At 45.6% G+C, this 11,213-nt stretch overlaps 1 protein-coding gene across 5 annotated transcripts in view; it reads left to right on the top strand.

Moving 5' to 3' along the window:
* The first annotated feature begins 700 nt into the window (after window positions 1-700).
* The window catches only part of plxnb1a (plexin b1a), a 101,752-nt gene continuing 91,239 nt past the window's right edge, over window positions 701-11,213 (top strand). For all 5 annotated transcript variants that reach the window (XM_037541332.1, XM_037541335.1, XM_037541334.1 and 2 more), the window contains exon 1: window positions 701-1,005. The gene's annotated coding sequence lies outside the window, so the exon portion shown is untranslated. The remainder of the gene's footprint in view (window positions 1,006-11,213) is intronic.

The following is an 11,213-nucleotide window of genomic DNA, read 5'->3' as shown; positions in this document are numbered from 1 at the left end:
GAATTAGACACCTGACATCTTTTCTTTGCTGCAAGTTCATTCATTGCCGGGCTCAGTTTCTGAGCTGCTGCATTGTGTTGATATTGGTTGAACTGCAGATTGAAATGCATGGGACTGTGTAGAATTGAGGTGTAACCGCTGTCCCACAGCCGGCTGCCGGGGTAGGAGAGTGGGAAAAGTTCGGGTCAGGCCCGTGGGCCTTGTGTTTGACACATGGGTTGCAAACTGTAGAAGAGAGTTCAGTTATAGACTCTAAGGGATTGAACATAAATCTGCTGAGCTGGCAGTAATGTGTGTGTGTGTGTGTGTGTGTGTGTGTGTGTGTGTGTGTGTGTGTGTGTGTGTGTGTGTGTGTGTGTAGTTTTGCTGCAACCAAACTCGCTCCTGAGCAGAGACACTAAACACGGTTAGTTTGGTTTAGTAAACGGAAAAGTGCAGCCAAACTTGCATTTAACCTATAGATTAGATCAGATTAGATCAGATTAGATTAGATCAGATTAGATCAGATTAGATCAGATTAGATTTAACTTTGTCTTTAAATTATTTTATGTTTTACATTAGTGCAATGAAAGTAAAGTATCTTCCCAGCTCGCTCAGACCGGCGGTGGCTCTGTTGGCCGCTGGGTGTCAGTATTGGACAGTAACGGCGGAGCGTCTGAGGACCGGACCGCTACTCCCCGTTATTCGCTTCACACGTCCCGCATATCGAGAGCGGACGGACGGACGGCGGTCGGCCGAGTTTTAGTCGTAATAAGCGGGCACGAAGTCAGTTATCTCGCTGAATGTGCCGCAGCCTCGCCGCCTGTGAGTGAACGCGCGGAGCTGAGGAGACCAGGAGCGCACCGTGCGCCTCGGTGCCCGAGCGCCGCTCGCCGTGAGCGCTGAGGAGCCGCCGGCCGCCCGTCTGAACGGCGGCTGAGGAGTTTGGATTAACCGGGACAGCGGCGTGAAGTCGGAGCTACTCCTGTTCCCCCGCGGGGTTTGGAGGCGCTGCAGCGACGCGAGGTAAGCGGCTCCCTCTGCGGCGACGTTGAAGCTGAAACGCGCGTTTCTGCCGCTCCTTAACGCGCGGATCGCAGGTGTTTCCGAGCGGTTTCGCTAAAAACACCGAGACAGTGTTTGGTGTTCAAAGCGTTAGAAGCGTTCCGTCTGACGCGAAGCCGCGCCCAAACTTTTTAAAATGTGCTCCTCGGTGGTTTATCCCCGCTGGCGACTTCCTGCAGAAATAAACACTAATGCGTGGCCACGACTTAGTAAGGCGTGGGAATGAGAATGAAGTCGTGGCCACGATCTCGGTCCCACGCCTTACTAAGTCGTGGCCACGCAGTAGGATCTCGTTCCCACGCGTTAATAAGCCGTGGCCACGCATTAGTCTTTATTTCTACAGCATGTCGCCAGCGGGCCTCAGCGTTGATATCCGAGCGAACGAGCCTGAAGACTGAACGCAGTCGACTCTGACAGGATTAGTGACACGTTTTTAATCGATTTTCTGTTCGTTTTTCTCTTCTATGACCAAAAATGACCACATTCCTGACCACTGAAACTAGCTGAACTGTGCTAAAGGGCCGTTTTTAGCTGCCTGCTTTGTGAACTTGAAAATATATAAAGATAACTCTATCAAAATAGGCATATTTTGGCTTTCTGAACCATTATTTTAACAGAAAAGGTGTTTAACGTCCTCCTGAAGCCCATTAATGAGCTTCTGGTGAGGATTCTGAACTCAACTAAGTCAGCTAACTTAACCAGAATGGTGACTTTACAGGAGAAGGGAAAAACCTACTTTACTTTTAATGTGAGTCAATGGAACCGGACGTCTTTCCAAGTCATTTTGGGCCGTTTCCTTTGGTCCGTTCATCAGGAAATTCGCAAACAGTGTAAAGGGAAACAGGCATTTTCAAATGATGTCAAAAACTGAAAAACGTCAAAAATGAAGATATGACATTGGGTTAACTACGTTACAGCGACTTCTGTAAGAAATACTTACAGCCTGTTAAACAGCAGGCAGTTCTGGGCCTGTTTTAGTGGGAATGGCTTATTTTCACAAACCGGATAATGAGCTCACACCCATCACTTTCAACTGAAATGGATATCTGGCTTCAGCTGCACTGGTTGTCACTGTCAGTGTGTGGCTGGTGCCATTTGCTCCCCTCCCTGCAGGCGGAATCACTGAGGAAGCTCAGACAGTCCCTCACATGAGCCTCAGACCAGCTTTATTCTGGGATTCACTCAAGAATTTCATCATCACCACTTTCGTTTATATAGCGCCTTTCCCATGCTCAGCCTAAGGTAAAATATTCCTCCAGTAACAGTAGAAGTTCCTCCCTTTAGACCTCCACTGGAGTAAAAGTACTAAAGTATTTCCCTTCAAATGTACTTAAGTATAAAGTAAAAGTACTAAAAGAGTAATTCTGGCTCTGATGTCCTGTTATCATTTTTATAACCAGACTGGCTTCATGAACTCATTTCAGGTGAAAGTCCTCCAGCGTCTCTCTTGGTAAACCAGTCTTTTAATAGAACATCATTAATTAGTGACGCTGACGTCTATTAAAATGATCAGAAGCACAAAACACTGAAGGTAAACAGTTTCCATCAGGGAGAACCGAGTGGCTCTGAAATCACTTTTTACACACAAGCAAAGTTTCAGTTTCAGATTTATTTACAACTTAGTTCCAAGTTTAAGTTGAATAAAAACTGGCTTTAAACTCAGGATCACAGATGAGCTCCTTTACTATGTTGATCTGTAGGCGTCTGTTCATAAACATAAACCAGCCCAAACTCATTTACTATAAAATGAAATGGTGTTTGTAGAAATTCAGAAAAAAGCCGCGTCAGTCTCGACTGCATATGTGGACATATTTCTATATTGTGCTCTATTTACACAAAGTTAGGTTAGTTCATCATTTATGTTGAACAGACTCTCCCAAAGTTTTACGCTGCTGCGCTGACGTTGAACCGCGTGCTGCACTGGGTCGGTATGACCAACAGGTCAAAACCAGCTCTAAACAAAGTGACCGCTGGGTCCTGATTGGTGCTCTGGCTTTGCGCTTCTTTCGTTTTGACATGGACATACTGTAACTCTAGTGAGGGTTTTGACAGGGAGGCCAAAAGAAGGAACATTGCAGTCGTCCAGCTGTGACGTCACTAATGCACACACAAGTGTTTCTACATGGGCTTCACTTAGACATTAGATTAAGTGACCCTTATTAGTCCCACAACAGGGAAATTTCACCTCCACATTTAACACATAGGTGCACTTTGTAGTTCAGTGGTCAGGACCCCCATGGACCCTCACAGAGCAGGTACTGTTTGGGTGGTGGGTCATTCTCAGCACTGCAGTAACACTGACGTGGTGGTGGTGTGTTAGTGTGTGCTGCGCTGGTCTGAGTGGATAAGACACAGCAGTGTTGCTGGAGTTTTAAACACTGTGTCCACTCACTGTCCACTCTATTATACACTCCTACCTGGTCGGTCCACCTTGTAGATGTAAAGTCAGAGACGACAGCTCATCTGCTGCTGCACAGTTTGTGCTGGTCATCCTCTAGTCCTTCATCGGTGGTCACAGGATGCTGCCCACAGGACGGTGCCCACAGGGCGCTGCCCACTGGACGCTGTTGGTTGGATATTTTTGGTTGGAGGACTGTTCTCAGTCCAGCAGCGACACTGAGGTGTTAAAACTCCAGCAGCACTGCTGTGTCTGATCCACTTGTACCAGCGCAACCACCACCCAAATAGTACCTGCTCTGTGAGGGTCCATGGGGGTTCTGACCACTGATGAATAGTGTTTTAGAAACACGGAGTTGGTCATGATGTTATGCCTGATCGGTGTATCTTCTCCATGATCTCTTTTTTCCATTTGACTTGTGATCGTTATAATTAAATAGTCTAGATGAGCTTGGAGTACTTAAAGGGAAAGTGTGTATATATATATTTATATTTCTGTATAATTTATTCATGAAAATGCAGTCAAAGTTAGAGAGGTTTGGTGTGAAATGAGGTGTTTACAGAAACTTTGTTTGGTGATAGTTTTGAGAAGGTTTAGGTTTTTGACCTAAAAGATGCAGCACTGTGGGAACGTTTTAGGCATCTAAGTGAATGTTTAACCAGTTGACCTCAGCAGTGAGTTTATCACAATATACATTAGAATAAAGTCGTATTCATAATTCAAATAAACAGAAAAACAATAAAAAGTAACAAGAATTTCTCGGGTCCATATTTTTCCTGGACACCTTCACAGCCGCCACAGAGACTCGTTAATATCATCAATTACATCATGAGCTCAATTTACTGAGCACTGATTGGTCAAACCAGGAGCTGCTTTATAACTACAGGTGCTGGTCAACGAATTAGAATAATTTGAAATAGTGCAATCATGAAATTCTTTGAATGCATTTTTTGTGCAGAAAGCAAATCAGGTGTTCACCGCACCTGTCCTACTCGTTAGACTAATCACAGAACTCGTTACCTGTAGAAAATTTGCTCAGCTGAGCTTTCCAAAAGGCCCATTTAGGCCATTTAACTGTGACACTGTTGTTTTATTGAATTAGAATAATGGAGAAACCGTTTCATTGAATTAGAATAATTTTTATTATAATTACAATCATCACTTTCTCAGTATTTTGTGGCTGCCCCCTTGGCTTGTATGACTGCCTGAAGTATCCGCGGCATCGATTTGACCAGCTTGTCGCAAGTTTCCGCACTCACAGCTTCCCAGGCAGTGGCGATGTTCTGCTTCAGTTGGTCCAGCGTAGTCGGCTTTCTGTCGCGAATTTTCCGCTTGACGATGGCCCAAAGGTTTTCAATGACATTGAGGTCAGGCGAGTTGGCCGGCCATGCCAAAACTTCAAGCTGTTTTTTAGTGAACCAATCTTTGGTCGACTTTGCCGCATGAGCCGGTGCAAGATCCTGTTGAAATATGAAGTCTTCTTCGCCGAACTGTTCCTCAACAGTCGGAATCAGGAACGTTTCCAGAATATCTTGATATACGGCAGCATTGACAGTCTTCTTGAGGAAGCAGAGTTTCCCTACACCTCGAGCGGACATGCATCCCCAGACCATAACGCTCTGGGGAAACTTGACGGATCTTTTCACGCACTCGTGGTTGTAGGTTTCGCCACCACGACGCCAGACACGAGGACCTTGGTCACCGAAGGAGATGCAGAAGCGTGATTCGTCACTGAAGACCACTTTCTGCCAGTCTTCAGCAGTCCACTCGCTGTGTTCTTTGGCCCACTTCAGCCGTTTCTCCATTTGTTTCTTGTTCAGCATCGGTTTTACTGCTGGAACGCGAGATTTGAAGCCGAGTTCGCGCAGACGACGGTAAGTGGTTGATCTGGAGACGTCAGCACCGGTCTGCTTGTTCCACAAGTCGGTGAGCTCGGAAGTGGACTTGAACCGTTTGCTGACTGCGATCTTTCTCAGCTGCTTGTTGTCGCGAGCAGAAGTTTTTCGGACGCCGGAACAGTTGGTGCGCTTGCTGCAGTTTTTCTTGAGAGCTTTGCAGACGGAAGACTGGCTGATGCCGAGCTGCTCAGCAATTTTAGTTTGGGTCAAGCCTTGTTGGCGAAGGGCTTGAATTTGAGCCACTATTCCGGTTGAGAGGTCGCGCTGCTTACCCATGATTGATTTTACAACTTAGAAATTCTACTCAACCCTGACTTTATACTGCACAGTGAACACTCTTCACAGAAAACAAAAATTCGAGCATTTATTCTAATTCAATGAAACGGTTTCTCCATTATTCTAATTCAATAAAACAACAGTGTCACAGTTAAATGGCCTAAATGGGCCTTTTGGAAAGCTCAGCTGAGCAAATTTTCTACAGGTAACGAGTTCTGTGATTAGTCTAACGAGTAGGACAGGTGCGGTGAACACCTGATTTGCTTTCTGCACAAAAAATGCATTCAAAGAATTTCATGATTGCACTATTTCAAATTATTCTAATTCGTTGACCAGCACCTGTACATATAATACTGGACTTCCTCGAGGAGAGGCTTGGAGATGGGTAAACAAACACGCCAACATCCAGAAAATTGGTATATATATATATATATATATATATATACCAATTTTCTGGATGTTGTTGTGTTTATCATTATCATTGATAATGTTCTATAAAATTTATTTATTCAAATATTAACACTTTTCTCAGCAAATAAACACAAACTACACAAATAAATAGATTTTGAATGTGTCTTGGGTGCCTCAGACTTTCACACAGTACTGAATATATTTCTAAAATCCATTCATTTACATGGTGTTATAAAATAAAATAGTGACCAAAGCAATTTTTTTTATTTATTTACTTCTCTTTTTCATATATTTATCAACATTGCATGTAAAACCTCAGAAGACGTGGTCATTTTAAATAGTCACTGTCTATATTTGAGTTGCAGACATCGTGACCCCTGGTTCCTATCACCACCATTGTAAAGAAATTTGAGTGGGTAAGTTTCTCTGCATTGGCCAGTTCACGTCAGACCACTCAGTGACTGTTCCACACAGAAAATGTGAAAACACCAGTGGAGTTATTGAAGAATCTCCTGTATGCATTTTCTGTTTCTACTCTCTTCTTTCTCTTTTATGAATTCAGATTGATGCCCGTCTGTTTTCCGTTCTCTGTAGTTGTGAGATCAGATTAAACTCGTCACCTCTCGGCCTGGGGGGCTCACTGCTCAGCTCACCAGGGCGGCAGGGGTTGTAGTATGACACTGGACGTCCAGGGAGGGTTAACAGGTGGCCTGAGAAAACTGATCCAAATGGGTGTCCGCTGGTGTAGATACTTGATATGGTTTGAGTCATCTCTACTTTGCTCTGGGTGAATTTTTTTCTCTTTCATTTTTAGTCATTTTTAAGTTTGACCTTTTTTTAGTTTTCATCTGAAGCTACAGTGTTTAGCATAAACAGGATCAGTAGATATAAAATGTAGGAACCAGGACTAGACCCATTTGGGTTAGCGTTACCAGGGAATACAGTATTTATTTCTGAAAATCCAGTTAAAATAAACAAATAGATAAATAAATAAATAAAATGCAGATATTCCACCGATTTTCAGAAATTCCTGCATTTTAAAAACTCTGGCTTTGAGATGGAAAACAAAGTCATTCAGAGTGGTGGTGTGAACTCATTAATAATCTGAAAACTGCAGAAAATCGGATTTTGTCAGTAATCTGATGAACACATTTACATGCACTCGAGTAATCAGATAATGGGGAAACTCCAGGTCCACACAGGTCAGACAGTCATCAGATTTCTGCTTTACGACCAGCCGATAGACTCGCAGAAGAAGACGTGACGTAAAACTTCATGCCGCTGTTTTTTTTTTCAAAACATGCCACCACTTTACCTGAAAATATGAACAAACGTCATCTAGAAGATGAAGATTCATCCCAAAGGTGTTCTATGGGGTTGAGGTCAGGACTCTGTGCAGGCCAGTCAAGTTCTTCCACACCAAACTGGCTCATCCACGTCTTTATGGACCTGCTTTGTGCACTGGTGTGCAGTCATGTTGGAACAGGAAGGGGCCGTCCCCAAACTGTTCCCACAAAGTTGGGAGCGTGAAATTGTCCAAACTCTCTTGGAGCTGAAGCTTTAAGAGTTCCTTTCACTGGAACTAAGGGGCCGAGCCCAACTCCTGAAAAACAACCCCTCACCATGATCCCCCCTCCTCCAAACTTTACACTCGGCACAATGCAGACGGTGAAGCGTGATTGGTCAGTCCAGAGAACTCGTCTCCACTGTTCTAGAGTCCAGTGGCGGCGCTTTACTCCACTGCATTCCACGCTTTGCATTGCGCTTGGTGATGTAAGGCTTGGACGCAGCTGCTCGGCCATGGAAACCCATTCCATGAAGCTTTCTACGCTGTTCTTGAGCTGATCTGAAGGCCACATGAAGTTTGGAGGTCTGTAGTGATTGACTCTGCAGAAAGTCGGTGACCTCTGCGCACTATGCCCCTCAGCATCCGCTGACCGCTCTGTCATTTTACGTGGCCGACCACTTCGGGGCTGAGCTGCTGTCGTTCCCAATCGCTCCCACTTTGTTATAATCCCACTGACAGTGGACTGTGGAATATTTAGTAGTGAGGAAATTTCACGACTGGACTTGCTGCACAGGTGGCGTCCGATCACGGTACCACGCTGGAATTCACTGAGCTCCTGAGAGCGACCCATTCTTTCACTAATGTCTGTAGAAGCAGTCTGCAGGCCGAGGGGCTCGGCTTTATACACCTGTGACCATGGAAGTGACCGGAACACTTGAATTCAGTGATTTGGATGGGGGAGTGAAAACTTTGAATACTTTTGGAAATACAGTGTATATGCACTAAATGAATGGATTTTGAAAAATACGTTATCTCAAAGCTGTCAAAGTCTCAGGCATCAGACAGTATATTCATAGCCATTTCATGTAATCACTTCATGTGAGGGAGATTTTAAAGGCATTAAACTCAGCAGACGTTTGGTTCCCATCACCACCACTGTAAACAGTTCTGACTCTGTGATTTCTCCAGAGTGGAGCATTTCACATCAAACCACTCTGAATGACTTTGTATGTTCAGTTATGCAGATAATTTGAAAAACCTGTGGAGTTCTCCTTTAAACCAGGGGTGTCCAATTTTAGGCCTGGTGGGCTGCAGGTTTTCATCCTAGCAGATCAGGAGATGATCACATGGCCAATGTTTGAAGACTGAGACCAACTGATTTAATATATTTAGATATGACACATTTTTACCCCATTTCAAAAAAGTTGGGATGTAGGATGTAGATAAAAATCGAATGCAGTGATGTGCAAATCATGTGGACCATATTTTTAAAGGAAAATACTACAAAGACAAATCAGTTGTTGAAACTGAAAATTTTATTTATTTATTTTTTTAAATATATGGCTGTTTTGAATTTGATGCCAACAACATTAGTACTATTTTCAATGAAATATAGGGTTTAAATGATTTGCACATAATTGCATTTTGGTTTTATTTACATTTTACACAGCATCCCAACTTTTTTTAAAATGGGGTTATGAATGAATATAATCATTTTATCTACATGATTCTGATATTATTATACTTTCCTAAGGGAAATGCGTTGCAGTGGTCTACAGTTGAGGCCGAGAGCTATGCTGTTGTTATCTTTTGTCAGTTAAGATCTGAGAATGCGTCCTGCGCTCAGACCGGGAGCTGTTTTTAGTGTGCAGTGTTGATTCAGCACTGTATAAAAGCTCTGTGCTCAGAGGGTCGGGGGTAGTTTAGACATTTAGAAGAATTTGAGAGAGAGAGAGAGAGAGAGAGGGAGAGGGAGAGGGAGAGTGACAGAGAGAGAGAGGGAGAGTGACAGAGGGAGAGAGGGAGAGAGAGAGAGAGAGGGAGACAGAGAGAGAGAGAGAGAGAGAGAGGGAGAGAGAGAGGGAGAGAGAGAGGGAGAGAGACAGAAAGAGAAAGTGAGAGTGAGAGGGAGAGTGACAGAGGGAGAGAGGGAGAGAGAGAGAGAGAGAGAGAGAGAGAGAGAGAGACAGAAAGAGAAAGTGAGAGTGAGAGGGAGAGTGACAGAGGGAGAGAGAGAGAGGGAGAGACAGAGAGAGACAGAGGGAGAGAGAGAGGGAGAGGGAGAGGGAGAGTGACAGAGGGAGAGACAGAGAGAGAGAGAGTGAAGGGAGAGAGAGAGAGAGAGAGAGAGAGAGAGAGAGAGGGAGAGAGACAGAAAGAGAAAGTGAGAGTGAGAGGGAGAGTGACAGAGGGAGAGGGAGAGTGACAGAGGGAGAGGGAGAGTGACAGAGGGAGAGGGAGAGAGGGAGAGACAGAGAGAGACAGAGGGAGAGAGAGAGACAGAGGGAGAGAGAGAGAGGGAGAGACAGAGAGAGACAGAGGGAGAGAGAGAGACAGAGGGAGAGGGAGAGTGACAGAGGGAGAGACAGAGAGAGAGAGAGTGAAGGGAGAGAGAGAGAGAGAGAGAGAGAGAGGGAGAGAGACAGAAAGAGAAAGTGAGAGGGAGAGTGACAGAGGGAGAGACAGAGAGAGAGAGAGTGAAGGGAGAGAGAGAGAGAGAGAGAGAGAGGGAGAGAGAGAGGGAGAGAGACAGAAAGAGAAAGTGAGAGTGAGAGGGAGAGTGACAGAGGGAGAGAGGGAGAGAGAGAGAGAGAGAGAGAGAGAGGGAGAGAGACAGAAAGAGAAAGTGAGAGTGAGAGGGAGAGTGACAGAGGGAGAGACAGAGAGAGAGAGAGTGAAGGGAGAGAGAGAGAGAGAGAGAGAGGGAGAGAGACAGAAAGAGAAAGTGAGAGTGAGAGGGAGAGTGACAGAGGGAGAGGGAGAGTGACAGAGGGAGAGGGAGAGTGACAGAGGGAGAGAGAGAGAGGGAGAGACAGAGAGAGACAGAGGGAGAGAGAGAGACAGAGGGAGAGAGAGAGAGGGAGAGACAGAGAGAGACAGAGGGAGAGAGGGAGAGAGAGAGAGAGAGAGAGAGAGGGAGAGAGACAGAAAGAGAAAGTGAGAGTGAGAGGGAGAGTGACAGAGGGAGAGACAGAGAGAGAGAGAGTGAAGGGAGAGAGAGAGAGAGAGAGAGAGAGAGGGAGAGAGACAGAAAGAGAAAGTGAGAGTGAGAGGGAGAGTGACAGAGGGAGAGGGAGAGTGACAGAGGGAGAGAGAGAGAGGGAGAGACAGAGAGAGACAGAGGGAGAGAGAGAGACAGAGGGAGAGAGAGAGAGGGAGAGAGAGAGACAGAGGGAGAGGGAGAGTGACAGAGGGAGAGACAGAGAGAGAGAGAGTGAAGGGAGAGAGAGAGAGAGAGAGAGGGAGAGAGACAGAAAGAGAAAGTGAGAGGGAGAGTGACAGAGGGAGAGGGAGAGTGACAGAGGGAGAGACAGAGAGAGACAGAGGGAGAGAGAGAGACAGAGGGAGAGGGAGAGTGACAGAGAGAGAGACAGAGGGAGAGAGAGAGAGGGAGAGACAGAGAGAGACAGAGGGAGAGAGGGAGAGAGAGAGAGAGAGAGAGAGAGGGAGAGAGACAGAAAGAGAAAGTGAGAGTGAGAGGGAGAGTGACAGAGGGAGAGACAGAGAGAGAGAGAGTGAAGGGAGAGAGAGAGAGAGAGAGAGAGGGAGAGAGACAGAAAGAGAAAGTGAGAGGGAGAGTGACAGAGGGAGAGGGAGAGTGACAGAGGGAGAGAGAGAGAGGGAGAGACAGAGAGAGACAGAGGGAGAGAGAGAGACAGAGGGAGAGAGAGAGAGGGAG

This window comes from Pygocentrus nattereri, chromosome 9, assembly GCF_015220715.1.
Source record: "Pygocentrus nattereri isolate fPygNat1 chromosome 9, fPygNat1.pri, whole genome shotgun sequence".
Classification (NCBI taxonomy): Eukaryota; Metazoa; Chordata; class Actinopteri; order Characiformes; family Serrasalmidae; genus Pygocentrus; species Pygocentrus nattereri.
The sequence above is the reverse complement of the archived record's forward strand: the minus strand, read 5'-3'. Positions and strand labels throughout refer to the sequence as shown.